The sequence below is a fragment of the Psammomys obesus genome, unplaced genomic scaffold, assembly GCF_907164565.1.
Source record: "Psammomys obesus unplaced genomic scaffold, mPsaObe1.curated_primary_1811, whole genome shotgun sequence".
Lineage (NCBI taxonomy): Eukaryota > Metazoa > Chordata > Mammalia > Rodentia > Muridae > Psammomys > Psammomys obesus.
Window position 1 is genome coordinate 16,564,093 of NW_026585894.1, and position 27,758 is coordinate 16,591,850.

Below are 27,758 nucleotides of genomic sequence, written 5' to 3' on the forward strand. Positions count from 1 at the left end.
AAGAAGAAGAAGAAGAAGAAGAAGAAGAAGAAGAAGAAGAAGAAGAAGAAGAAGAAGAAGAAGAAGAAGAAGAAGAAGCAGCAGCATTACTTACTTTCAAATCCCTGAAGTACTCATTATAGTCAAGGGCATATCCAACAACAAACTTGTCTGGAATTTCAAATCCAACAACTGTAAATAGTTTATTCTTTAGGTAGGAAACTAGTACTTTCAAATTTAATACTTGCAAATGTGCCTTCTTTACAAATGTTCTGTAAAGTAACTCTAGGCCATTCCATATTTATAACTTTTTCAGTTATAAGATGGATAAATGATTGACTAAAGGGCATCTACTTACAGTCTGGCCTGTATGCAACACTTCGAGGGGTCCTTCTCACCAGCAAGCTGTTAATTACAAAAAATTACATGTGACATACAGAAAGACAACAGAGCGTTACAAAAGAAAACATCAGTGTTCTTAAGTAGTATCATCTGCCTTTAGAATATGGTCAGCTCAGCATACCCATAGGGAGACTGAAATGGAGAGCTAAATCAGATTTCACATGAAGGTCACGGCCACTGACTGATCAGCACCTGGAACCTCGTAAGATGCTTCTGAGAGCAGAATTTTAACTACTCATATGTCTATTGAAGCGCTGCTACTGAGGGGGATGAGTGGTTGGGGAGTGCCAATAAGCAAAGATGAAAAGATAAGGGATTTAGATCCAGAGTCCTTGAAATACAACCCTTAAACTTGTAAAGAAAGTGGGTAACAAATGCTCTTTCATTAAGACTTTTAATAACTGGCTCACAAATGAGAACTTCAAGCTACAAAAAGAGTAGTGTGTTAAAAGAACCTTTTTAATTTTTTTTTTTCTTTTTTGTGGTCCAGAGCCTTGTTAATGTTAAGAATGTACTCTGGTAGCCGGAAACAGTGGCACACTCTGTAAATCCCAGCACGCAGGGAGGCAGAGGCAGGTGGATCTCTGTGAGTTTGGCCAAGGCTACAAAGAGAAACCCTGTCTAGGGCGAGGGAATAAGCTGGGCAGTGATGGCACATGTTTTTAACGACAGCATTTGAGAGGCAGAGGCAGGGGAATTCTCTATGAATTCAAGGTCAGCCTGGTCTAGAGTTCCAGGACGGTCAGAGCTATACAGAGAAACCCTGTCTTGAAAAGACAGAAAAGAAAAGAGAGAAAGGGAGAGGGTGTGAATGGGAGGGTGGGAGGAAGGAAAAAAAGAACTCTAGCACTGAATTACCCACTTCGTTTTTTAGTTAATTACATTTTCAACTATTTGACTCTTGCGAAGTTTTGAGCAGTTTTATTTTTTAAAGTTATACTGCTTTTATTGAGCAGTTATAGAAATCATGACTTCGTGAATGTAGTTTAATTACATAATTATACAACTATGTATAGTTAAATGTTAATTATTTGAATGCTTATCATGTTTGCACACAACCTGAGTTGAATCCCTAGTACCACCCCCCAAAAAAGTTAATGGCTTTCAAAATTTTTATTTTCACAGTAAAATATACAAAGGAGGCCTCTTGTGTCCTTTTTCTTTTTTTTTTTTTCTTTTTTTTTATTATTATTATTTTCTTTTTAGTTACATTTTGTTAACTCTGTGTCCCAGCTGTATCCCGCTCCCTCATTCCCTCCCCAACCCCACACTCCCTCCCTGGTCTCCTCCCTGCCCCTTTCCAAGTCCACTGATAGGGGAGGACCTCCTCCCCTTTCATCTGACCCTGTTTTATCAGGTATCTTCAGGGCTGGCTGCAAAGTCCTCCTCTGTGGCCTAACAGACTGCTCCTCCCCGGGGGGGGGGGGTGTCAAACAGCCTGCCCTTGAGATCCTGTTAGAAATAGTCCGTGTTCCCCTTACTTTGGAAAACTACTTGGTTACTGAGCTACCACGGGCCACATCCGAGCAGAAGTTCTAGGTTATATCCATAGATGGTCCTTGGTTGAGTGTCAGTCTCAGAAAAGACCCTGTGCCCAGATATGTTTGGTCCTTGTAGAGCTCCTATCCTTTCCATATCATACTAACTTCCCTTCTTTCATATGATTCCCTGTACTCTGCCAAAGGTTTGGTCATGAGTCTTAGTGTCTGCTTTGAAACACTGCTAGGTAGAGTCTTTCAGATGCCTTTTGTGGTAGACTCCTGTCATAAGTTCAATGCACATCCCATTTGTCTTTCTAAATGAGGATTAATCACCTTCGCCTGTGTCCACTTTCTTGATTATCTTCTTTAGGTGTGTAGATTTCATTATGTTTATCATATCTTGTAGGTCTATATAAGCGAGTATATACCAAGTTTGTCTTTCTCCTTCTGGGATACTTCACTCAGAATGATCTTTTCTAGATCCCACCACTTGCCTGCAAATTTCATGATTTCCTCCTTTTTGATTGCTGAGTAGTATTCCATTGTGTAAAAATACCACAATTTCTGTATCCATTCCTCCGTTGATGGACATCTGGGTTACAGAAAGGAGGATCAATGGAATCGCATAGAAGACCCAGAAATAAACCCACACACCTATGAATACTCAATATTTGACAAAGAAGCCAAATCCATTCAATGGAAAAAAGACAGCATCTTCAACAAATGGTGCTGGACCAACTGGAAGTTTAAGGGTTGTATTTCTACATGCAGAAAAATGAAAATAGATCCATATTTATTACCCTGCACAAAACTAAAGTCCAAGTGGATCAAGGACCTCAACATAAAACCAGATACTCTAAATCAGTTGGAAAAAAAAGTGGGAAACAGCCTAGAACTCATTGGCACAGGAGACAACTTCCTGAACAGAACACCAACAGCACAGGCTCTAAGAGCAACAATCAATAAATGGGACCTCATGAAACTGAAAAGCTTCTGTAAAGCAAAAGACACTGTCATCAAAACAAATAGACAGCCTACAGATTGGGAAAGAATCTTCACCAACCCTTTATCTGACAGAGGGCTAATATCCAGTATATATAAAGAACTAAAGAAGCAGAAAAGCAACAAACCAAGTAATCCACTTAAAAAATGGGGAACAGAGCTAAACAGAGAATTCTCGAAAGAGGAACATTGAATGGCAGAGAAGCACTTAAAGAAATGCTCAACCTCATTAGCCATTAGGGAAATGCAAATCAAAACGACCCTGAGATTTCACCTTACACCCATCAGAATGGCCAAGATGAAAAACTCAAGTGATAGCACATGCTGGAGAGGTTGTGGAGAAAAGGGAACCCTCCTCCATTGCTGGTGGGAATGTAAACTGGTTCAACCACTTTGGAAGTCAATCTGGCGCTTTCTCAGACAACTAGGAGTAGTGCTACCTCAAGACCCAGCTATACCACTCCTAGGTATATACCCAAAATTTGCTCAAGTACACAACAAGGACATTTGTTCAACCATGTTCGTAGCAGCTTTATTTGTAATAGCCAGATCTTGTGTCCTTTTTCACCAGATTGTCACAACCAGAACATGGACATTGGTGAACTAAGTGACTTTGTGTAGACTTCACCAAATTTGCATGTCTCTGTCCAGGTCAGACAATTTAATCACAATCACAATCAGGATTCTTTGAATCATACAAGGCTCCCTCCTGTATTACCTTAAGCCCTGGCAACTCCTAATCTGTTCTCATCTGTATAATTTTGTCATTTCAAAGTGGTCTATATAAGTAAAATCATAGTTTCATTACTTTGCCCTTGGGTATAGTGTCCTACTAGCTTTGAATAAAAATGGGGAATTTTTAGGAATATCAAAAACAGGGGCAGGTAAGCGGTTTAAAAAGAAAAGGCAAAACACCTGCTTTATACACTGCTGAAGGTGTCATAATTGGTATAGTTCCTGTAATACTCATCTCAGCTGCGACATATTGACAGCTGTTCCTACTTATTGCTGATTTGATCGCATAGGTGTACTGCAGTTGTGTTCAAATTTCATTGCTTTTAATTCTGGGCTACCATAAATTATCTGAACATTCATATACAGATTTGAGTAGGGAGGTATAAGACAGGTCCTCACTATATATAGCTCAGGCTGCTTGTTTCAAATTCAATGAAAGTGATCCTCCTGCCTCCACTTTCCAAATGCTGAGATCACAGGGGTGAACTACCATACCTGGCTGTCAACTTATACAGATTTGTACATCAACATATATTTTCACTTCTAAGGGATAAACACTCAGTACAGTTTCTAGGCCTTCTGGTAGTTAAGTGTGTAGTTTTTAAAGAAACTGCTTTATAAGATGGGTGTGGTGGCATACACCTGTAATCCCAGCACTCAGGGAGGCAGAGCAGGCGGATCTCTTTCACTTTGAGACCAGCCTGTTTTAAAACAGGTCTACACAGAGATATCCTATCTCAAAAACAAAAAACAAAACAAAATAAAAAACAAAAAAAGGAATGAAACTGCTTTCTCGAGTGGCCATACTATCTTATATTCCTATGAAATAAGAGCTTTTTAATGTTTAGTTTGGGAAAAACCAAACACACTTATGTAGGACAAGTACATCATCACAATTTACTCAAGTATTCTCTGAGCAATCTCACCTCCAGCAAAACAGAAACTCACTGAGGTATATTTGTACCATCTATCAGAAAAGCCCATGAGTATGAACTGCTGAAGTATTTTATTAAAATTATAGAGATTCAAAGACTTTACAGTTTGATCTTTTAAAAAAGAATTTATAAAAGCCAGTTCATTGGTCAGTAGAGATAGCTCAGTGTGTAAGGCTGCTGCCAAGACTGCCAAACTGCATTCCATCTGACCCAGGCCAAAAAATGTAGAAAGAACCATCTCTCCCAAGCTGTCCTCTGACCTACACAAGTGCACGTGCCACATGCCCATATCCCTGGCACAAAAAATAAGTGTAATTAAAAATGAGATCCAGATAATCATTCAGGAAAAAAAGAGCTGAACTTTTGTCTATACATGCACACACACACACACAAAAATCACAAATTAGTGAAGGATTTTAAAAATTAAAATGAGGCAGACACAGTAATGCACATCTGTAATCCCAGCACTCAGGAGGCAGGAAGATCTCTGTGAGTTTGAAGCCAGGCTGGTCTACAAAGCCAGTACAGGACAGCCAAGTGTACAGAGAGAAACCCTGTCTCAAAACAAACAAACAAACAAACAAACAAAACCAAAAATAAAATAAAAGTGAAATTATAAAATTAAAAACAAAGCAAAAGCCATAAGCAACAACAAAACAAAAAAGATATTGCTTTTAACAAGAAAACCCAATGTAAAATTGCAGGAGCATCAACTGAACCAGGTTCCCCATGTTCAAATCTTCTCTCTATAGTTTATTAGTTCTGTATCTATGGGAAATTCCCTAGGCCTCAGCATCCTCATCTCTAAGGTAGAGATAACAACTGTTGTAGGATCAAACTATAAACTAAAGATAAAAACAGAAAGAAAGTAAAAGCCAAACAGCAAAGTATTGCAAGATGTGGGACTGCTTCAGAAAAAGGAAGAAAGCATTGTAAAATTACAATGACAACACAAAACAGGATGCCTTATTCACCACTCAAATCCAGAAGATGCAGATGTTCAGGGCCCACCACTTGCTACCACCTTTGGTTTCAATTTCACAAGGGAACCTTGGATCCTCTGCCATGCTACTAAAGACAAGTTTGATATACACTCTCATTATTGGGAGCCTGGTACGGTGACGCACGCCTGTGATCCCAGCACTTGGGGAGGCAGAGGCAGGAGTTAAAGGCCAAGTTGGTGTACAAAGCGAGTCCAGGACAGCCGAGGCTACACAGAGAAACCATCTTGAGAGAGAGAAAAAAAACTCCCAGTATTCAGATGAAAAAGCTGGGCATGGCTGTATGTGCTTGTGACCCCAGCATTGGGGTTGGAGATAGATTCTAAAAACCCACCAACCCACCAATATGGCTAAGACTTTGAGCTTATAGCTCAGTTCTCAGAGACCCTGTTTCAGATAACAGAGTAAAGGAAAATAGAGGAAGATATTCAGTCCTGCTCTGGCCTTTACATGTGTACACTTGAGTTCGTATGCACCTTTTGCACATAACTCACACACTACACACATAAATAAAAAATATTCTAAGAAACTCTACCACAAATATACATATTTCCCTAAATGATTTAGCATAATCACAGTATTAATACTGTAATAGGTATTAAAGTATATGGGAGGAATATGCATAGGTTCTGTGCAAACACTCTTGACATTAAAAAATTAATTCTATTTACTTTACTTCTGTGTGGAGTGATAGCATGTGTCATGGTGCACACGTGGAGGTCAGATATAGTCAGTTCTCTCCTTCTACCACATGGATCCCAGGAATTGAAGTTAGGCTGTCAGGCTTGGCAGCAGGTGACTTCATCCACTGACACATCTCACCAGCCCCTCTAACATTCTTTATGAAGGACTTGAGCATCTAGTGAGCTTAGTGTCTGAGGTGGTTCTGATTCCAAGGCCCAGTACATACTGTATTAGACGAGGAGTTGATTATAATAAAGGACTTTATTAACACACAATAAAATTATAAAGTATTAATATTTAATATTACATTACTCTTTAAAGATGAAGTGAGAGTGGAAAGCATTTCTCCTTACAAAAAAGCAATTACTTAATGCTCAAAATGAAGAAAACATCCCTCTTTAAAATGTCATACATACTTTGCAACCTTAACCACTTTAGGGCTGTACTGCTTGACCAAGGAAAACAAAGTTTGCATTATTTCACCGGTGTCAATTATATATATATATATATATATATTTTAAAGAGAGACATTTAATGGTAAACAAAGCCAGCATAATTTTAAAATCAGTTACTATACAAACACAAAGCACCAGAACCCAATAATTTCATGGTACAACATCATTATTTTTTCAGCACATACACAGAATTCCACCACAACACAGACATAGGCTGGAACTTGTAACCTGTCTGACTGTAAGCAAGCAGTAGGGATGTCAGTCCCCAGAACTAGATTGCATAGGTGTGTCAAGGTAAAAAACAGTGAATTAAAATGTGTACATGCCCAGGCAGTAAAGATACATGCCTTTAATCCCAGCACTAGGGAGGCAGAGGCAGGTGGATCTCTGTGAGGAAAGCCTGGTATACAAAGTGAGTTCCAGAATAGCCAGGGATAAACACAGAAAAATCGATTCAAGAAATGTGTACATGTAAGCATTATATATATATATATATATATATATATATATATATATATATATATGTGTGTGTGTGTGTGTGTGTGTGTGTGTGTGTGTGTGCATACACACATATATGCAAATCTTTCTTGTTTTCACACAGGATCTAGCTATGTAGCTCAGGCTGGTAGCCTTAAACTCAAGATCCTCCTGCTTTAGACTCCTAACAGTTGGGACTGCAGGAATAAACTACCATGTTTAAGTCTGTAAAAGGCATACTAGATTTTTCTTTGTAAATTAAATATAAGGATTCTTCCATCACAAACTCTTGATACTCTAAGAAACGCTGCTTCATTTTATTTATTTACTTAATTTGGTTTTTGAGACAGGGTTTAATCTTTGTAGCCTTTGCTGTCCTGGACTCACTTTGTAGATGAGGCTGACCTGGAACTCACAGAGCTCAGTCTGCTTCTGTTTCCCAGAGTGCTGGGATGACAAGTATATGCCACGGTGCCCAACTTCTTCATTTTACCTTTAAAGACATCCAAATTGCTAAGTTTTACTGTATAAAATGACTTTATCAGTGGTAAAAACACCCTCATAAGATCCATTGTGATCAAGATCACCAGTACTCTCCAAAAAAAAAGGAAACAAAAATCCATAAAGCAATGGAGAACATAAGGAGTATCAGGGATAGCAACTTGTGAAAAATGCAGATTCTAGGGTGTGACAGGGAAGAAGGTTGATAGGCACCAAAATTACTGCCCTCTAGAGTACACACTGGAAGAACTTCTATCCCAGGGAGGTGACTGGGAACTATGAACACAACTTATATAGAATGATTTCAGTAGGCTAGAGAGAGAACTCTACTGCTGCTTTTGAAGAAGGCAGCTGTCATGCTGTGACAGGGCTGAGTAGCAGGCCATGCATGATGATCTTGTAGCTCATAGCCACCCCAGGCCAGTCAGGAAGAAAACTGTCCCTCATTTGGACAATTAAACAAAGAACTATAAGGTGCTATCATCCTGAGTGGACTTTTTAAAAAATTGCATTTATTTATTTGAGGGGTGTGTGTACACAAAACCTGCCATGATTCAAGACCAGCCTTGTCTACACAGTAAGTTCCAGGACAGCCAGGGCTAAATAGTGAGATTGTATCTTCAGAAAATATTAGTAAGTGAAAGAAGCCAGATACAAAGGGCAATTACTACATAATTCCATTTATGTATGTTCTCAAAAAGTAAATCTTAGAAAGTGGAAAAGAGGAAAAAAGAAATAAGAAATGATGGCTAAGGGAACTGGATTTCTCCGTAGAGAAACGATGTTTTGTTTTCTTGTTCATTTTTTTAAAAAGATTTATTTATTGTGTAAACAGTGTTCTGCCTGCATGTACACCAGCAGGCCAGAAGAGGGCACCAGATATCATTATAGATGGTTATGAACCACCATGTGGTTGCTGGGAATTGAACTCAGGACCTCTCCAAGAGCAGCCAGTGCTCTTAACCTCTGAGCCATCTCTTTGGCCCAGAAACAGTGTTTTTATACTATTGCTTAAAGAAAAAATAGTGGCCACATATGCCTCTGCCATGCAAATTCAAGCTATTCACATCATCAGACCCAGGCCAGATGAGGCTACACAAAGATTGGGGGAAAAAAAGCCATCTTGAGCTGAACAGGATCTTGCTGAAAGAAAAAAGAAAGGAGGGAGGGCAGGCAGCAGGGATGGAATAAGAAAAAGGGAGGGAAAAAAGGAGGTGGATGATGGTAGATGCCTGTAATCTCAGCACTTAACTTAGGAGGTATAGGAAGGTGGATAGAATTAAGAGTCTAGTCTATCTTTCTGCTTCTGGGATACCTCCCTCAGGATGATCTTTTATAGTTCCCACCATTTTCCTGCAAATTTCATGATTTCCTTGTTTTTAATTGCTGAGTAGTTTTCCATTCTTTATCCATTCCTCTACTGAGGGACATCTGGATTGTTTTCCAGGTTCTGGCTATTAAGAATAAAGCTGTTATGAACATGGTTGAACAAATGTTCTTATTGTGTACTTGGGCACATTTTGGATATATACTCACTTATAAGTGGATACTAGACATATAATATAGGATAAAACTACAAAAATCTGTACACCTAAAGAAACCAAGGAAGAAGGAGGACCCTAGGTAAAACGATCAATCCTCACTCAGAAAGACAACCAGGATGGACATTGGAAGGAGAAAAAGGAAACAGGACAGGAGCCTACCACAGAGAGACTCTGAAAGACTCTATCCAGCAGTGTATCAAAGAAGATGCTGAGACTCATAACCGAACTTTGGGCAGAGTGCAGGGAATCTTATGAAAGAAGGGGGAGATAGTAAGACCTGGAGGGGACAGGAGCTCCACAAGGAGAGCAACAAAACCAAAATATCTGGGCACAGGGGTCTTTTCTGAGACTGATATTCCAGCCAAGGACCATTCATGGATATAACCTTAGAACCCCTGCTCAGATGTAGCCCATGGCAGCTCAGTATCCAAGTGGGTTCCCTAGTAATGGTAACAGGGACTGTTTCTGACATGAACTCAGTGACTGGCTCTTTGACCACCTCCACCTATTGGGGGAGCAGCCTTGTCAGGCCGCAGAGGAAGACAATGCAGCCAGTCCTGATGATACCTGATAAACTAGGGTCAGAGGGAAGGGGAGGAGGAGCTCCCCTATCAGTAGACTGTTAGAGGGGTTTGGGATATGAGGAAGAGAGGGTGGGATTGGGAGAGAATAAGGGAGGGGGCTACAGTTGGGATACAAAGTGAATAAACTGTAATTAATATAAAAAATAAATTAAAAGTTCCAGGACAGCCAAGGCTACACAGAGAAACCCTGTCTAAAGACAAACAAACAAACAAACAAACAAACAAACAAACAAGAGTCTAGCCTGTGCTATTTATTTATCTCTTTCTCAACACACACACACACACACACACACACACACACACACACACAAAAAAAAAAAAAAAAAAAAAACAGAAACCAAAACAAAGTACTGAGGGTGAAGCCTAGTGGTAGGATACTTGTTTAGCATGATCTGGGTTTGTTTCCTAGCACCACACATACAAAAAAGAAATAAAATTTATTTTGTTAAAAAAAAAATAAGGGCTGGAGAGGTAACTCAGTGGTTAAATATAATAGTTGGACTTTGTATCTCAGCACTGACAAAAACCAGGCATCTTGTTCTGACCTGCAACCCAGGTCTGAGGAGACAAGAGGCAGGAGAATTGCTGGAGTTTACTGGATTCCAGCCTATCGAAGAAAATGTGAGCCCCAGGTTCTGGAAGAGACCCTGCCTCAAATGAATAGACAGCACAAGAGGAGGGCATACATCTCCTGGCCTCTGTTCTTTTGCACAGGCATTCAAACTTGCACACACACAGGCATATACACTCAGACACACTAAACAATGTACAAAAGTAAATATTACAAAAAGCAGAGAGGAAATGAAAGATAAATAAGCAACTAGGGGCAGAAAATGATGATAGAAAAATGATGCTCTGGGAAATGTGCAAAGTATAGAGAGAATGAAAGATGATGGAGAATGAGGCTGATATGTATTATGAAGCCATACTGGAAAATGTCATAAGATATGTTTTATAAGTATAGAGTTCAGTAAGGCAGACAGATATGAAATAGGAAGACTACAGACAAAAAAAAAATATAAGTGTGGACACGTGTGTATGCATGTGCTGTTAAACAATGGTAAGTGAAAAAGTACTGAAAGGAACAGAAGTTGGAGACATGGAAATGTAAGATTTTATATAGGATAGCCAAAGAAGGCCTTAATGAAAAAGTGACTTCTAGGTAAACAATGGTTCTTCAAGCTTACAATGCATCAGAATCAGCTCAAGGTTTGCTCATTTTCATCACAAAGATTCTGAGTCAGTAGGCTCCTGGCTGATGCTTTTGGATTTAAGGGATCCCACTGAAAATCAATGAGCTACAGATAGTGAAGGTTTGAGTTTTTACTCCACTCACTGCCTGGTAAACTTGGGAATCTGTTTGCCCTCCCTGTGCTTGATTCTCCATAATTTACAGTAGTAGCTCACAAAGTGAGCCCTGGATAAACATTATTGTTATTACATACAAAGTACTCAAGGATGTGATAACGAATGGACTGTATTTTTTTCTTTCCTTTATAAGAATGTTTGATACTCATATTATTTACATGAAATGTTAAGAACTTTATGACATTCCTTAAAATTTAAGACACTAAATAAACCACACACAAACATACCCCTCCATAGTCACAGATAGTTTTAAAAGAAACAAAACAAAAAGAGGAAGTGTACAACTTTTTTTTCATGAGCAGTAAAATACAGCACTTAGAAAAAAAAACATTTTTTTGTTTGCGTCTTTTTGTTTTGTTTTTAAAACAAGGACTCTCTCTGGCTTTGAACTCACTATGTAACCCAGGCTAACCTAGATGGAATTAGTGAGCCTCCCGTGTCTGGGATTCCAGGCATGCCCCACTGTACCTGGCTTCTCTTAGTGTTAGAAAACACAAATCTCTCTGGCTTACCTTTATTACGATACACACTAATTCCTCAAGATCCAGCTATACCACTCCTAGGCATATATCCAAAATATGCTCAAGTACACAACAAGGACATTTGTTCAACCATATTTGTAGCAGTTTTATCCCTAATAGCCAGAACCTGGAAACAACCCAGATGTCCCTCAACGGAGGAAGGGATACAGAAACTGTGGTACATTTACACAATGGAATACTACTTGCAATTAAAAACAAAGAAATCATGAAATTTGCAGGGAAATGGTGGGATCTAGAAAAGATCATCCTGAGTGAGGTATCCCAGGAGCAGAAAGACACACATGGTATATACTCACTTACAAGTGGATACTAGACCTATAATACAGGATAAAGATACTAAAATCTGTACATCTAAAGAAACTAAACAAGAAGGAGGACCCTGGGTAAGATGATCAACCCTCACTTAGAAAGACAAATGGGATAGACATTGGAAGTAGGAGAAAACAAGAAACAGGACAGGAGCCTACCATAGAGGACCTCTGAAATATTCTACCTAGCAGTGTATCAAAGAAGATGCTGAGACTCATAACCAAACCTTGGGCACAGAGCAGGGAATCATATGAAAGAAGGGGGAGTTAGTAAGACCTAGAGAAGACAGGAACGCCACAAGGACTAAATATATCTGGGCACAGGGATCTTTTCTGAGACTGATTCTCCAACCAAGGACCATGCATGAATGTAACCTAGAACCCCTGCTCGGATGCAGCCCATGGAAGCTCTGCATCCAAGTGGGTTCCCTAGTAAGGGGAACAGGGATTGTCTCTGACATGAACTCAGTGACTGGCTCTTTGATTACCTCCTCCTGAGGGGTGAGCAGCCTTACCAGGCTACAGAAGAAGACAGTAGAGCCAGTCCTGATGGAACCTGATAGGTCATGGTCAAATGGAAGGGGAGGAGGACCTCCCCTATCAGTGGACTTAGAGAGGGAGAGGGAGGAGATAAAGGAGGGAAGGTAGGATTGGGAGGGAATGGGGGAAGGGACTACAGCTGGGATACAATGTAAATAAACTGTAATTAATATAAAAAATAAAAATTTAAAAGAAAAAAATTAAAAAAATTATAAACAGTATATTAAAAGTTGATGAAGAGCTTACTTCAACAATCAAGACATTCTAGAAGAAAAAGAAAAAAGAATATTAGTACATGAAGTGAAATGGTATTCTAATTATCAATAAAATCATATAAAAACTCTTAGAAATTATCTAAACTCTTACTTATAAATACTTTATTATACTGAATCATGCTTGAAAAAGTGAGCTATTAGAACTCAGAAGTTCTTAATATTAAGTCTTTCATAAGGAATATTTGAACTATATATTCTATATATATATATAATTATATATATAAATATATATATATTTATTTTTTAATAAAAAAGCTTTTAATCCTTTCTGCAGGACCTTAGGCAACTTGTTGAAATTTCTTTGGGTCTCAGTGTCCCATATGTAAATCAATAAACTTGAACCAGCTGGCCCTTTATGTATCTTGACACTAATATTCCATGAAATGTAATCAGTAAAAATGCTTCTAAAAATCATGTATTTAATATAACAGAGAATGCAATTAAAGTTTACTTTCCCATAAGCTAAAACTAGTATGGTTGTGCACATGTTTGGGAAATTGCACTAAGTAAAGATACCAATACTTCCTTCCACCATAAACCCTAAACACATTTCAACCCACTCTTTTCTTTTAGTCTGTAGCCCAGGCTAACCCAGAACTCATTATGTAGCCATAACTGTTCTTAAACTGGCAGTAACATTTCTGTCTCAATCTACTAAGTGCTAACATTACAGCTGTGATTTACCATGCCTTGTTCCTCACTCACCCACATGTTTATGTTAGTTAAGATAAACCAGGCAGAATTTCACATGCCCACAATAATCACTGCACAGATTTCTATACTGTTTATCTCTACAGTTCTCAATGTACTCTGTCAAACAACCACAACACCAGAACTCTCTCTTATTCTAAGTTAGTGATTATCAAAATAGAGTACACAGAATCCATTTGAGTTTCAAGAAAATTTAAAAACTTTTTTTTTTACCTTGTGGTACTTTGAGAATGTCCCTCATAGGCTTTTACATAGGAATGCTTGGTCCTTAGTTGGTGGAACTGTTTTGGGAAGGATTAGTAGGTGTGGGTCTTGTTTGAGGGGGTCTATCACTGGGAGTGGGCTCTGCAGTTTCAAAAAGCCCACAATAGGCCCAGTCTCTAGTACTTTCTGCATCTAACATGTAGATAAAATGTAAGCTTTCAGCTACTACTCGAGTGCCATGCTGCCTACCTACCTGCCACCAGGATCCCCTCCAGATGGTAATGGGCTCACCCTATGAAACTGTAAGCAAACTCCCAATTAAATGCATTCCTTTATAAGTTACCTTGGTCATGATGTAGTCACAGTAAAGAAAAGTAACTAAAGACATACTTTATCTTGTTTAACCTATAGTTTCAAGTACATTAGGAGATAAATTACTACCAAAACTCATACATAATTTATAAAAACATATGCTGTGGTAAATCCTTGAAAAACTCTTCAGTGCCTGGGCATGTAAATCAAAGTTTGGAGGATCACAGCTTATGGATTGAAAGTAAAGTATAATCAAGAAAAACTTCTAACATGGCCATCTTTCAAAGCAGCATCTCATAGTCCTGCATGGGTCTAAGCAAGGTTAGCCCAGTACTTCTGGCAGGCAACCCACAACTGCAGCCTGTTCTATAGACCAGAAAAAGGCCACTTTAACATAAAGCTCAGGATGTGCATAGAAAATAAAAATTTTGGACAATCTTAAGATACAGAGTACAGAGCAAATGGATAACATAACTATGTTTTTTATTATGATGTCATTTATAAATTCTAAGCAAAAGGAAAATACTGAGAAAAAAAAGCAATTTAGCTCTTCAAATGACACCTAGTATAGTGTAAGAAATACAGACACTGGACTAAGATATCATATATTCAAACTGTGGTTCTGTTACCTAATAGTTGTATGACTTAATTTCAATGTCATTCTATATAGAAAGGGGAAAATGACTCCTTACAGGGCCACTGTGAGAACTGCATAAAATAATAAACATAAGATAGTACAATATAAATCTTTAGCAAACTGAATATATAGTTAACTCATGAATCAGTAATTGTTTCCTAGCCACTATGCAGTTTTCTCAACATTTTGTTCCCTACCTTGAACATCTAAAAGTAGCTCACAGCAGCAGTGATAGCTGATGCAATATTATAAAATTATAGATTGGTAAGCAGCATGGGCTTCTGGAACAGAGACTGAATTACTTGCGTCTAACACTAAATGACCTTGGTTGAGACCTAATTATGCATTTTAATTCTTTACACTTATTTTACATTTCATTTGGGAGGTTGTAACACAACTCACATGTAGAGGTCATCAGGATTAGTAGCAAGTGTCTTCCCACATCAAGCCATCTTGTTGGCCTATCACTAGATTTTATTAGTATAAGACACCTTATTCAAATCAATAAAGCCCAGAAAGATTAAATGTTTGAACAGTACAAAACTGTACTAGACTATTATTCCAATACAGAGACTGAGAAATGCTACTGCTGAGAATTTATGTCAAGTAGCTACATGGCTACTTGATAATGAAAACAATGAGGCCTAAAAGTAGTAAACATAGAAAAAAACAAGAAGAAGGATTTGAATAAAAGTGGACTTTGGATCCTGAGCCTATATTCTCGAGCATTAATGGGAAAATGTTGGCATATATATAGCTGTACTTGCACACACTTAAGATACATTTCCACAAAAGAAAAAATAAAAACATTGCCAACAATCCATAATCTCATCACCAAGATTTAACTCTGCTCAATTTTTATTCCTTGATTTTTTCCACAATAAATGTAATCTACTGTGACTGTCATAAATCTATTTTAGAAGCAGAGATCTGTTTAAGATCACAGAGCTGTGTAATGGGGCTGAGCCATTAGATGAAAAAGACAAGTTCAAACTAAATCACAGGCCTTGAAGGCTAGGTGTCTGAGCTCGCTGGCATAGTCAAACAGTTCTTGAGTGGGGAGTGAGTATTGAAAGAAAATTTAAAAAAACCGACACTACACATGGGATCTGTTTGAAAGGGCTTCTAGTAGAAACTAGGTACTCAGTTTATGCCACAGTCCCCTTTTATAGTCAGAGCAAAGCACTTTGGTACAATGAAGTTCATCAAGAAGTCAAACTTATTTACCTCAACCACCTGTCTATGTGATCCTCACACAAACAAAAGGAAATGAACTTAGCAAAAACATGTTTATCCCTGTCTCCAGGTGAAGGCCAGGGTGATAACATGTTTTTCACTGAGATCTCAGTAATAAAGCATCCTGACAAACAAGTGGCCCTCCACAGCTAGGCATCTTCCAGCACTGAAAACTGATTATAGAAGTGAAGGTTTCAAATAGCTTCTAAATATGGAAAAAGCATTCTGAAAGGGAAGGAGCTCTGGCAGGTGTGCACGAAATGGATCAGAGAGAGGAAGAACCAACAGATGACAAATTTTCCTCTGTAGTTTCTAAACACTGCTGATGGCAACATTAGTTCGGCATGACCCTGATACAGAACTATAGGATTTTACAAGTGTTTTAGGTTAAGGTTCCCCTACAGATGTTCAGCGAAGTGACTAGTGAGCACTAAAATCTAAAAGCTAGAGGAAAGAAAGAGCTTTGGTGTTTGTATTCAAGCTCTTCCACTTGTGTTGTGTGACTTTGAGATTGTAAGATAGTTTTCATCTCATAATCTCATGTAAATTTTTGAAATTGTAAGTGTATTGCTTAATTGTGATCTGCAAAATGGAAATATAACTTCCTGCACCAGATTACTGACATTTACCAGATTATTACATTTACATATGATAGTCTCTGCAAGTAAACAATAGCTAGCAGCTTAGAAAACATATACAGTCTATTAGTACAGTCTTGTGATCCTAGAATTTGGGAGGCTGAGACAGGAGGACCACCATGAGTTCAAGGCCAATTGACTTACATATGAGATGTTTAAGGATGATGTGGACTACAAAGTGACATGATGTCTCAGAAAAACAAAACAAATGCTAGTGAGATGGCTTGGGGTAAAGGCACTTGGTACCAAGCCTGAATCTATATGACAGAAGGAAAGAACTGACTCCTGTAAGCTGTCCTCTGACCTCCACATACTTATGCATCTCACACATACACACAACACACACATCTTAAAATAAAACCACATGAAAATCTATTTTAAAAACTACCTCCCTCTCTCATTTGTATTTTCTGAAGGATTTTAAATTATATTTTCAAAGAGGTGTTATAGAAAGCAGTAATTAGCAATATTGACTTATAAGGGTAATATCAGACTCTTCTGTCATTTGGCTAGTACAGTCCAGGATACAATATCAAACTATATCATGTACTTCTAAGAGTTAAACAATGCTTGATTATTTTTACTAATAAAGTACCTCTGAGTGAGTGATTGAAAGCACAGTTACAAATTAATTCCTGGCAGAAAAATTTTCTTTCCTTCCCCTTCAAGATACATACCTTTCCAGTTAAAGTTGAGAGATCATCTCCACCAATAACTTTTATGTCCCCTGTTGATTGATCATTCTAATTTAGAAAATTATATGCATATTGTTGTCTACATAAAAACTTCCCAAATTATTAGATGTAAGCTATAAGATTTAAGAAGCTAGCTATCTAATGGCCACAACATTAGCATATTCTTAAATTATAAGAATTGGGTTTCTAGAAATGAATGACTAGATAAATTTCACATAGAGATTAGTAAAAATTAAAAACCCTAAGTAGTTCCAGGTTATATCCAAACATGGTCCTTGGTTGGGAAAACATTCTCATATAAGACCCCTGTGACCAGATGTATTTTGTCCTTGTGGAGCTCCTATCCTCTCCAGGTCATATTAACTCCCCCTTCTTTCATATGATTCCATGTACTTTTCTGAAGGTTTGGTTATGAGTCTCAGTATCTGCTTTGATACACTGCTAGGTGGAGTCTTTCAGAGGCCCTCTGTGGTAGGCTCTTGTCCTGGTACTTGTTTTTTCCTACATCCAATGTCCATCCCATTTGTCTTTCTAAGTGAGGATTGATCATCTTACCCCAGGTCTTCTTTCTTGTATGTATATAACCTGGAACCTCTGCTCGGATGTACCCCATGGTAGCTCAGTAACCAAGTGGGTTTCCCTAGTAAGGGGAACAGGGCCTATTTTTGACATGAACTCAATGGTGGGCTCTTTGAACTCCCCACCCCCAAGGAAGGAGCAGCCCTGTTGGGTCACAGAGGAGGACTTTGCAGCCAGTCCTGAAGATACCTGATAAAACAGGATCAGATGAAAGAGGAGGAGGTCCTTCCCTATCAGTGGACTTGGAAAGGAGCAGGGAGATGAGGGAGGGAGGGTGGGATTGGGAGGGAATGAGAAAGCAGGATACAGCTGGGATACAGAGTTAATAAAATGTAACTAATAATAAAAATAGATAAAAAAATAAAAAACTCTAAATGGCCATTCCTAGCATTTGATGCTCTGAAGAATCCTAAAAACCGAGTACATTCATTTCTGAGTAGGCATATTATAGCTACTCATCAAATACTTACCAACCACAAAGGACAATTTATTATCATGGCAGGTGTCTGCTTCTGGCCCTGTAGTATTCCTGCGAGTCACTTAAGTTGTAGGATCTAGTGTCTGTCACTTCTAATCCAGAGAATATGGCCCCCTAAAATAAGCCCATATCCTGGATACGCCTATATCCAGGTCATCTTCTGAACTGTCTGTCAGAGAAACCAGGTCTGATTTCTAGTCTGTAAGCACATACTGTTTAGGTTCTCACTTTCTGCTCTCAGATAAATCAGCAGAAACCTTTACAGGGGTTTCAAAGGAGAGTGATTAATACTCACTATAGTTGGTAGGAATAACTATAATTTGGAGGTGCTGGAATTAAGACAAAACTGAATTAAAAACAGGTGAGTAAAAGACCTTGGACTTGCTCTACTGGAATAACAAAGCATATCATAAACTACAGCAATCAACTTGGTATGGTACCAGCACAATGACTGACAAAAAGTTCAAGGAACCAAGTAAAACCCAGAAACAGACCGAAAAACATGTCAGTTAATTATATGACAAAGATGGTATTTTGAGTCAGTAATTAAAAGATGAATTATTCAACAAATGGTGTTTGGTCAATTACTTATCCATTTGGGAAAAAAATAAAGCATGGTCCTTACCTTACACCATTCACAAAAATAAATTCCAGATGGATTAAAATATGAATGTAAAAAATAAAACTACAAGTGGAATAGAAGAAAATGTAGGAATATATTTTTTACCTCCATTCTTAGAAAGGGCAAAAAGGTAGTCATGAACCTCAACTGAAAAGATCTGTAACCAAAATCCCTAATGCACATTACTCTTCAAAATAAGAACCCACCAGATAGAACTGGAGAGCTAGCTCAGCAGTTAAGAGCAGTTCTTGATTTTTGCAAAGAACCTGGGTTCAATTCCCAGCACTCACATGGTAGCTCACAATTGCCTGTAATTCCAGTTTCATGTGATCTAATCTCCTCTTCTGGCCTTAAATGAATCAGGCATGCACATGGTGTGCAAACACACAAAGATAAGCAATTTTTTTAAGAACTACTGGAAAATAGAGAACACAAATAAATCATTTATAGACGTCCATAACATAAAGTGATGGCTACCTGACAAATACTAAATGTGATTCTACTGGTCATCCATCCCCATTTACAGAACTTACACCTGGCAATACACTGAGGTGAAACAAATACTCAAGTTGCTGGTTCAAGTAGAGAAAGCAATATGACCAGTTTTGAAAAAAAAATAGTAATGTCTATTAAAATTGTAAAAATAAAAACCATTTTGGTCTAACAATCCTATTTCCAAGAATCAGTGTCACAAAAGCATTCACAAGCATGAAAAGGAACATTCAAGGATATTCATTATTATCATTTACTCATCAAAAAGAAGCTCTGGGGTCTATAAATACAGGTTTAGTGTTTGTTTCTACTTTGCCTACCTCTTAGAGTTCAGATGGGAAAATGGGGGTGACAGGAAAGGTTTCTTCCTATTTTTCCATCCCTAGGATTTCTGAACGTCTCTTAATAGCAACCAAAGCTCTAGCTTTAGAGCATATTTGCTTAGCATACTTGAGGCCTTGGAGTCATCAAACATTCCAAGTAAAATAATTACAAATTTAAAAGTAAAACTCAAAGGGTTGGTTACTAACAACCCTTTCTTCTTCGTTCTCGTTTTTTCTTCAATTATTTTAGTAGAATTTTATAAAATTGAAATAAAAAGAAGCACATTTGTGCACTTATCAAATTTCCATTTTTCTGAAGGTTTCAGTACTTGGAGCAGAAAAATGTCAAATATATAACACTGTATTTTACTGTTTTAAGATGCACATTTATACTTTATTATTTCTGAGAAAACATCATAATTCATGGCATCATACAACTATAACTGGAAGTATTTTCTTTCTTGGAAGCACAAAAAATACAGTGGTTTTAATTAGTGGGTTCTTTCATTTAATAAAATAGATATTTAGGACCCCAAGTTTCTTTTCCACCGAGGTAGTTAAATAAATATGAAAGACAGACAGACCGACAGAAGACAGACAGAAAGAAAGAGGGAGAAAAAAAAAGGAAGAAAATTGCTATTTACTAGAGCTGGAGAGATAGCTTAGCAGTCATGAGCACTTGTAGAAGACTGGGGTTTGGTTTCTAGCACCCAAAAGATGGCTCATAACTCTCTGTAGCTGCAGTCCAGGTGTACATGCAGGCAAAGTATACATGTAAAATAAAAATATATCAATCTTAAGAGGATTATGGGACTGATGAGTAGTAGTCAAAAGCACTAGCTGCTCTTCCAGAGAACTCAGGTTCACCTAGCACCCACATGGTGGCTCATAATGGTCAAACTCCAGACCAGTAAAAGGGATCTGATGCAATTCTTAGGAATTTTTTGAAAAATTCCAAAACATAGGCAGCTATGGTGATGCTTGCCTGCACTCCCAGAACTTGGGAGGCCACAACAGAAGGACTGTTTGAGCCATGTAGTTTGAGACTAGCAGTATCATGAAACAAATAAAAATCCCTATCAAAATAAGAGAACAGAGAAACCATAACAAAATGAATATAATTCAATTTTATCTTGGTCATGAACTGCAGTGGTTACTACTGTGTGTTGTGATGTAAAGTACCAATGAATTAATAATAACCACAAGGATCATGGTCACCTGCCTGTAATCCCAGCTACTTGAGAAGCTGAGGCAAGATGATTGAAATTTATAGACCAGCCTATGTCTTATGAGTTCAGGATAGTCTGAGAAAGTTAAAGGATCTGAAACTAAAATTAAAATAAATAAATAAATAAATGGGATGAAACTCAGTTTTGGAGTACTCACTCAGGTCCTGGGTTCCAACCCCAGAACAGAAAAATAAATACAGTAATCATAGTAATTCCACTATAACCAGGTGAGAGCATTATTTAGCACAGTTTGCAGAATTTAAAAAAAATACAGATAAAACTAAAATTGCAATATTTTTTTTTAAAAAATTATACAATTATACTTACAGTAGCTCTTCAGTCTTACAAAATCTACAGTCATAGGAATGGATCTATCACTATTTCTATTCAGTGATTTAATGAAATCCAGCAAGTCAGCAAAGAATTTATAGCACCCCCCTTCCCTTGAGCACACAGCGGTCCACAATGTGATGGCCTCCCATCTCTTTCAATGACATCTTGAGCAAGTCTTTCAGTCCTACAGAAATACAATCAAAAAATTAAGAAGATGATTCTGAATATGTTTTATAACAAATACCTCTTAAACATTAAACTTCTACTATGTCAGCATGAAGGGGATTATTGATAAAGCAATTTTTTATAAAGTGGAGGACTTTATTTTCTTTATGTCAAAGGTAAAATTGGGGGGGTAGGGGAAGGTAACACAGAATCCCTCTATATAGCCCATGCGTGACTATAAGTCATAATCCTTGCCTCTACTTCACTTTATGCTGAGATATACACCAATACACCCAGCTCAACCAAAATTAAAACTTGATATCTTTAAAAACAAGGTACACAGCAGGGTGTGGTGACACATGCCTTATCCTAGCACTTGGGAGGCAGAGGCAGGTGGATCTCTGTGATTTCAAAGGCCAGCCTGCTGTACAAAAGAGTTCCAGGACAGCCAGGGCTGCACACAGAGAAACTGTCTTGGGGGTAAAAAACAAGGTACATGCTAGGTATGATGGTATATTCCTATAATTCTAATACTCTATAGACTGAGACCTAACAATTGCTGAGTTGAAGGACAGCCTGGACTGCAGAGTAAGTATTAAGTCACTTAGGGCTACAAATCAAGACCCTGTCGAAAAGACAGGTACACTATAACATCTATCATAAAATTTAAAAATGTAAATAACCACAAAATACAACTTTCAAAGCTTACTAGACTGTCAAATTATGGTTAAATTATATTTCTGTAATATAAAATATTACAAGAGACTGTGAGAAAAAATGAACTCTCACATACCATTGAAAGTATAAAATTATGTAACTTTTTAGAGGATAATTTGGTAGTATAATATCTTGAGCCATAACTTTTACTTACCTAAAACTGAGCAAGTGTCAAAATGTGTATAAGATATTCCCTCTAATATACTCTTGTAAGTGCAAAATAATGGAGATCTTAAGTTTCCATCAACAGTACACAGGTTGTTGGTATAATGTTCTTTTGGAATGTATACAATTTAGCCTTGTTCACTCGAATGCTGATTTCTCTACCCCACTATCTGGTTTCAATCCAGACCTTGCATTGCATCACCTGTCTTAACTTTGTGTAAACATGCCACCATTTGTTCTCTATTTGTCAATCAAACAACCAACCAGTTAATGCTGTATAATGGAGAATACAGGGTGGGACGTCCTGGCCCAGATTGGGTGGGGGAGAAAGAAGCAAGTGGGAGAGAGAAAGAGGAAGGAAGCAGGAGGAGAGAGGGAGGAGGATAATCCACAGGAGAGGTCTTGGAACCACGTGGAGAAATGAGCCAGACCTAAACTATCACTAAAAGCATGTATAATGGGTGAATCTGCATGGTAGGAAACTTTGTGGGCTTGGAGGTTTAGGATGGAGTAACTATTTCCCAGCATTGTGCTCTAGGTTAATTAAATTAATCAGTCTCTGTGTGGTGATTTGGGTTTACAGCTGTTTAGGATTCATCGCTGCTTAACTAAAAGATATATCAATAGTAAATATTAATATTCTACAACAACTGGTTAAATCAGTTATGATACATCCATGAATAGCATATAATCTTTAAAATAAATGTCGGGGAGCTGGGGATGGAGATCAGCTGGTAGAGTCCATGCCTAGTATTCACAGGAGGTCCTGGGTTCTATCCTCAGAACTGAGCATGATGGACACCAGGAATTGAAGCAGTAGGACCAGAAATTCAGGCCATCCTCAGCTACAGTGATTTTGAAGCCAGTCTAAGGAATTTGAGATCCTATTTCAAAAACTAACATGTACGGCTGGGCACTGGGGCATATATCTGTGATCTCCACACAGGGGAGGCTGTTGGGGAGGACTGCTGAGTTGAGGCCAATCTGGGGTATACACAAACTTTCAAGCCAGACTGAGTTATATTTCACACATGCGTGCTCTCTCTCTCTCTCTGACACACACACACACACACACACACACACACACACACACACACACACACTCAACTATAAAATAATGTTTAAAAGACAAAAAAAAAATCATGTGAATAGGTCTATATGTACTAATATTTAAAACTCCAAAAATTTTAGTACTATATGACAGCATGTAACTCGTGTGTATATGTGTGTACACTTTACATACCGTGTATGAGCACAGGCAGTGTCTAGGTAGGAAATGTGTATAGGAAGCTGAGAGAACAGAATTATAATCTCATTTATAGCCTCCATAGACAGACTATTGGCAATTCTTTGTAGCATCTCTTCAGTGTACTTGCTATGGATTCCCACTATTTATGCCTCAAACTGGGTAAGAATTACTGCTGGTGTGTGTGAGAGAGAGTGAGGCGGGGGGAGAGGGGAGGGACTTTAAATAGAAAACATAGGGGCTAGAGAGTTAGGTAATTAAGAGCACTTGCTGTTTTTGCAGAGGACCCAAGTTCAGTTCCCAGCACCCATACAGTGGTTCACAATGGTTTATAACTCCAGTTCCAGGGAATCCATTACACTTTTCTGGTGTCCTGGAATGCATATGCTGCACATACATGGAAGTACTCACACATACAAATAAAATAGCATCAATTAAAAAAAATACAAAACCTAACAGATGCAGTGGCACACACCTGTAATCCCAGCACTCTGGGAGGCAGAGGCAGGCAGATCTCTGTGAGTTTGAGACCAGCCCGGTCTACAAAGTGAGCCCAGGACAACCAGGGCTACACAGAGAAGCCCTGTCTCGTAAAAACGGAATAAAAGCAGAAAACCAAAATTCAGATCCCCACAGTATTCCAATGAAAACCAGGTGTGGCTGCACTTGCTTACAACCTCAACACTTGTGAGGCAGAGAAAGACAGATCCCTGGGTCTTGCTAGCCAGACAGCCTAGCCAAAGCAATGTGCTCCAGGTTCAGTGAGAGACACTGACTCAAGGGAATAAGACAGAGAGCAACAGAACACCCAACTGCCCTTCTCTAGTTTCCACATACGTGCATAGATTATACACATATATCACATACACATACATCACACTACACATGTCACATGCACACCTATCACACACGCACACCTAAAAATATTAACCTTCAACTGAGTTCTTACTAACCTGTCCATAGTCTATGAAGAATAAACACCTCAGCATAATGATTAGATACACAAAATAAATCCAGGACACAGCCTGGTTCATCATCGTAATCTGAAAAAGAAAGATAGGTGTTTCAGAGTATTACAAAATATCCACGTTTAATAAAATTTATATAATAAGTCTTAATTCACCAGAGGAATTTAGGTATGAGATGGTATGAAGGGAAGTTAATTTTATAGTTTTTGTAATAAGCTATACTTCTCTAAGAAAGCCAGGTGTCTTACTGCCGAAGTCAAGCATGGGAAGTAAAACGAAATAGAATTTCCATTGGGTCACAAAGAGAAAAAGAAAAATTTAGAAGTGTGACAAATGTGGCAAAAATATTTTAAGCTTGAAAGACTAGTAAACACAGTTTCTACTCTATACACTTTGAGTACATTTGAACATTTTTGTGTACATGTTTGTGTGTGTACATATTTATGTGCAGTGCATGTGCACATGTATGGAATCCAGAGATTGCAACTGGCTCTAAAATTTTACTTATTCACTCTCTGTTCTTCCAAAGGTCCTGAGTTCAATTCTCAGCAACCACATGGTGGCTCAAGACCATCTATAAAGGGATCTGATGCCCTCTTCAGGCATTCAGGTGTATATGCAGACAGAGCACTCCAACATTTAAAAATATATATACATAATTTAAAAAATAAAAATATGAAGAAAAATTACTTATATTTTGAGACAAGATCTTTCCTTGAGAACTCCACAAGGAGAGCAACAGAACCAAAAAATCTGAACACAGGGTCTTTCCTGAGACTGATACTCCAACCAAGGACTATGCATGGAGGGAACCTAAGACCCCTGCACAGATGTAGCCCATGGCAGTTCAGTGTCCAAGTCGTTTCCATAGTAACAGGAACAGGGACTGTCTCTGACATGAACTGATTGGCCTGCTCTTTTATCACCTCCCCCTGAAGGGGGAGCAGCCTTACCAGACCACAGAAGAAGACAATGCAATCACTCCCGATGAGACCTAACAGTCTGGGATCAGAAGGAAGGAAAAGAAGTCCTCCCCTATCAGTGATCATTTTATAAATACACATGTACCTATACACACAGGAAAAACAGTGCAGCAAAATTGTAAAAGCTGGCTAAATCTGCTGGACACACCTGCTAACCCAGTACTTGGGAAGCTGAAGTAGAAGTTTCTGAGTTTGAGTCCAGCATGGGTTACCAAGCGAATTCTAGGTCAGCTAGGGGCTATGAAGCAAGACTCTGTCTTTAAAAATATCCCCAAACTTCAAAATCATAAAAGCCACTATCTTTGAGTGTTATAATGAGATTGGGGGGAGGGTCTCATGTATCCTAGGCTGGCACCAAACTCACTACGCAGCTGACCATCGACTTCTGAACCATGTGCTTCTCCCTGGCCAGTGAGCTATCATAGCCAGTTTATGGGGTTAGGTGTCAAACTCAGGGCTTTATGCATACCAGGCTAGCACTCTACAAACTGAGCTATGTCCCTCTTTACACTAAAAACAATCAAACAAAAAACAAGAAAACTTTAAAAGATAATTAATCTATCAATCAAAACTTACTGAAAGAAATAAGCCAGGAAGAATTCTAATAGTCAATCTTAAATACTGTTCTTCAAGACTTTTCCAAAACCTATCTAAGAAGCTGGCAATACCTGGAAAAGTGTCATAGGAACCAGAGCATCAAGCTACACACAGTGCCACATACCTCTAATGCCAGCTCTCAGGTGACAAAGGCTAGTCACCATGTGGTTGCTGGGAATTGAACTCAGGACCTCTGGAAGAACAGCAAGTGCTCTTAACCTCTGAGCCATCTCTCCAGCTACCTTTTTTTTTTTTTTGACAGGGTTTCTCTGTGTAGCCTTAGCTGTCCTGGCTCGCTTTGTAAAGCAGGCTGACCTCAAACTCGCAGAGATCTACCTTCCTCTGACTCCCCGAGTCCTTCGGTTACAGGCATGTGCCACCTCACCTGGCTCCTACTGAGTTTTTTCTTCTTCTTTCAGTTAATATCACATTGGGTGCTTTGAACAAAATGAAAAATACATACATTTACATTCTTTGCAGACTTCACTTGCTATTTGTTTTTGAGACAGAATCACATTATATAGCTCAAGTTGCTTTCAAGCTCACAACCCTTCTCCTTCCTAAGTCCTGGAACTGGGAACACCCAGCTCAGAATATATTTTGAGGTTTCACCCAGAGGACAAAAAATGAGGGTTGTGTAGTCCCTCTCTCTCTAAGTCCCAAACGTCTATTTTGAATTCAGCCTCTGATAGACTTTTATTTATTTTCAGGTCTGTTCACAAGACCCTACAACATACAGAAGAAAATATTGATTTATTCTTAAAAATACATGTATTTTTTTCATAACCAGAAAAAATATTCGGGAAACATTATGGCAATTTTTTGGTTGTATCTTTTTAAGTTTTTTATGCTTTTTAATTATCATTTATTACAATTTATTCAATTTGTATCCATCCGGCTGTGGTCCCCTCCCTCATTTCCTCCCAGCCCCACCCTCCCTCACTCTTCTCCCTCTATGACCCTTCCCTAGTCCACTGATAAGGGAGGTCCTCTTCCCCTTCTATCTGACCCTAGCCTGTCAGGTCTCATCAGGACTGGTTGCATTGCTTTTCTCTGTGGCCTGGCAAGGCTGCACCCACCCAGGGGGAGGTGATCAGAGAGACTGCCACTGAGTTCATGCCAGAGAAAGGCCCTGTTCTCCTTACAAGAAACCCCACTTGGAGACTGAGTTTATGGGCTACGGCTGACAGGGGTTTTAGGTCCTCTCCATGCATTGTCCTTGGTGGGGTATCGTTCTCAGGGACCCCAGGGCTCTCTCTCTCTCTCTTTTTTTTTTTTGGCTCATTATTATTGCAACTTCTAAAAAAAAGGAGGAATGAATGTATCTGCTTAAAATTTGCTTAAGAGTATTTTACAAGAAATCATTTTTGTAAGTTTTATAAAGCAAAATTTAGTTCATGTTTTGGGAAACGATGACAGACTACTCAATTTTATAATATAATAATAAACATTCATGTCAGTATCCTCAGAATATATGTACTATAACCTGACAAAAATGAAGTTCAATCATTTCAAAGTACCTTAGACTCAAGATTAGAATACCACAATGTCTTTCCTGAGGCACACTCATGTCCTCCACCCACTCACTCCACTTCTGGCATGAGTTCAAACCATA

The 27,758-nt window shown here is 38.4% G+C and overlaps 1 pseudogene; it reads right to left on the bottom strand.

Annotated features, from left to right (window-relative positions):
- LOC129670943 (hypoxanthine-guanine phosphoribosyltransferase-like) overlaps window positions 1-24,556 on the bottom strand; it is a 25,301-nt pseudogene extending 745 nt beyond the window's left edge.
- Window positions 24,557-27,758: the final 3,202 nt, after the last annotated feature.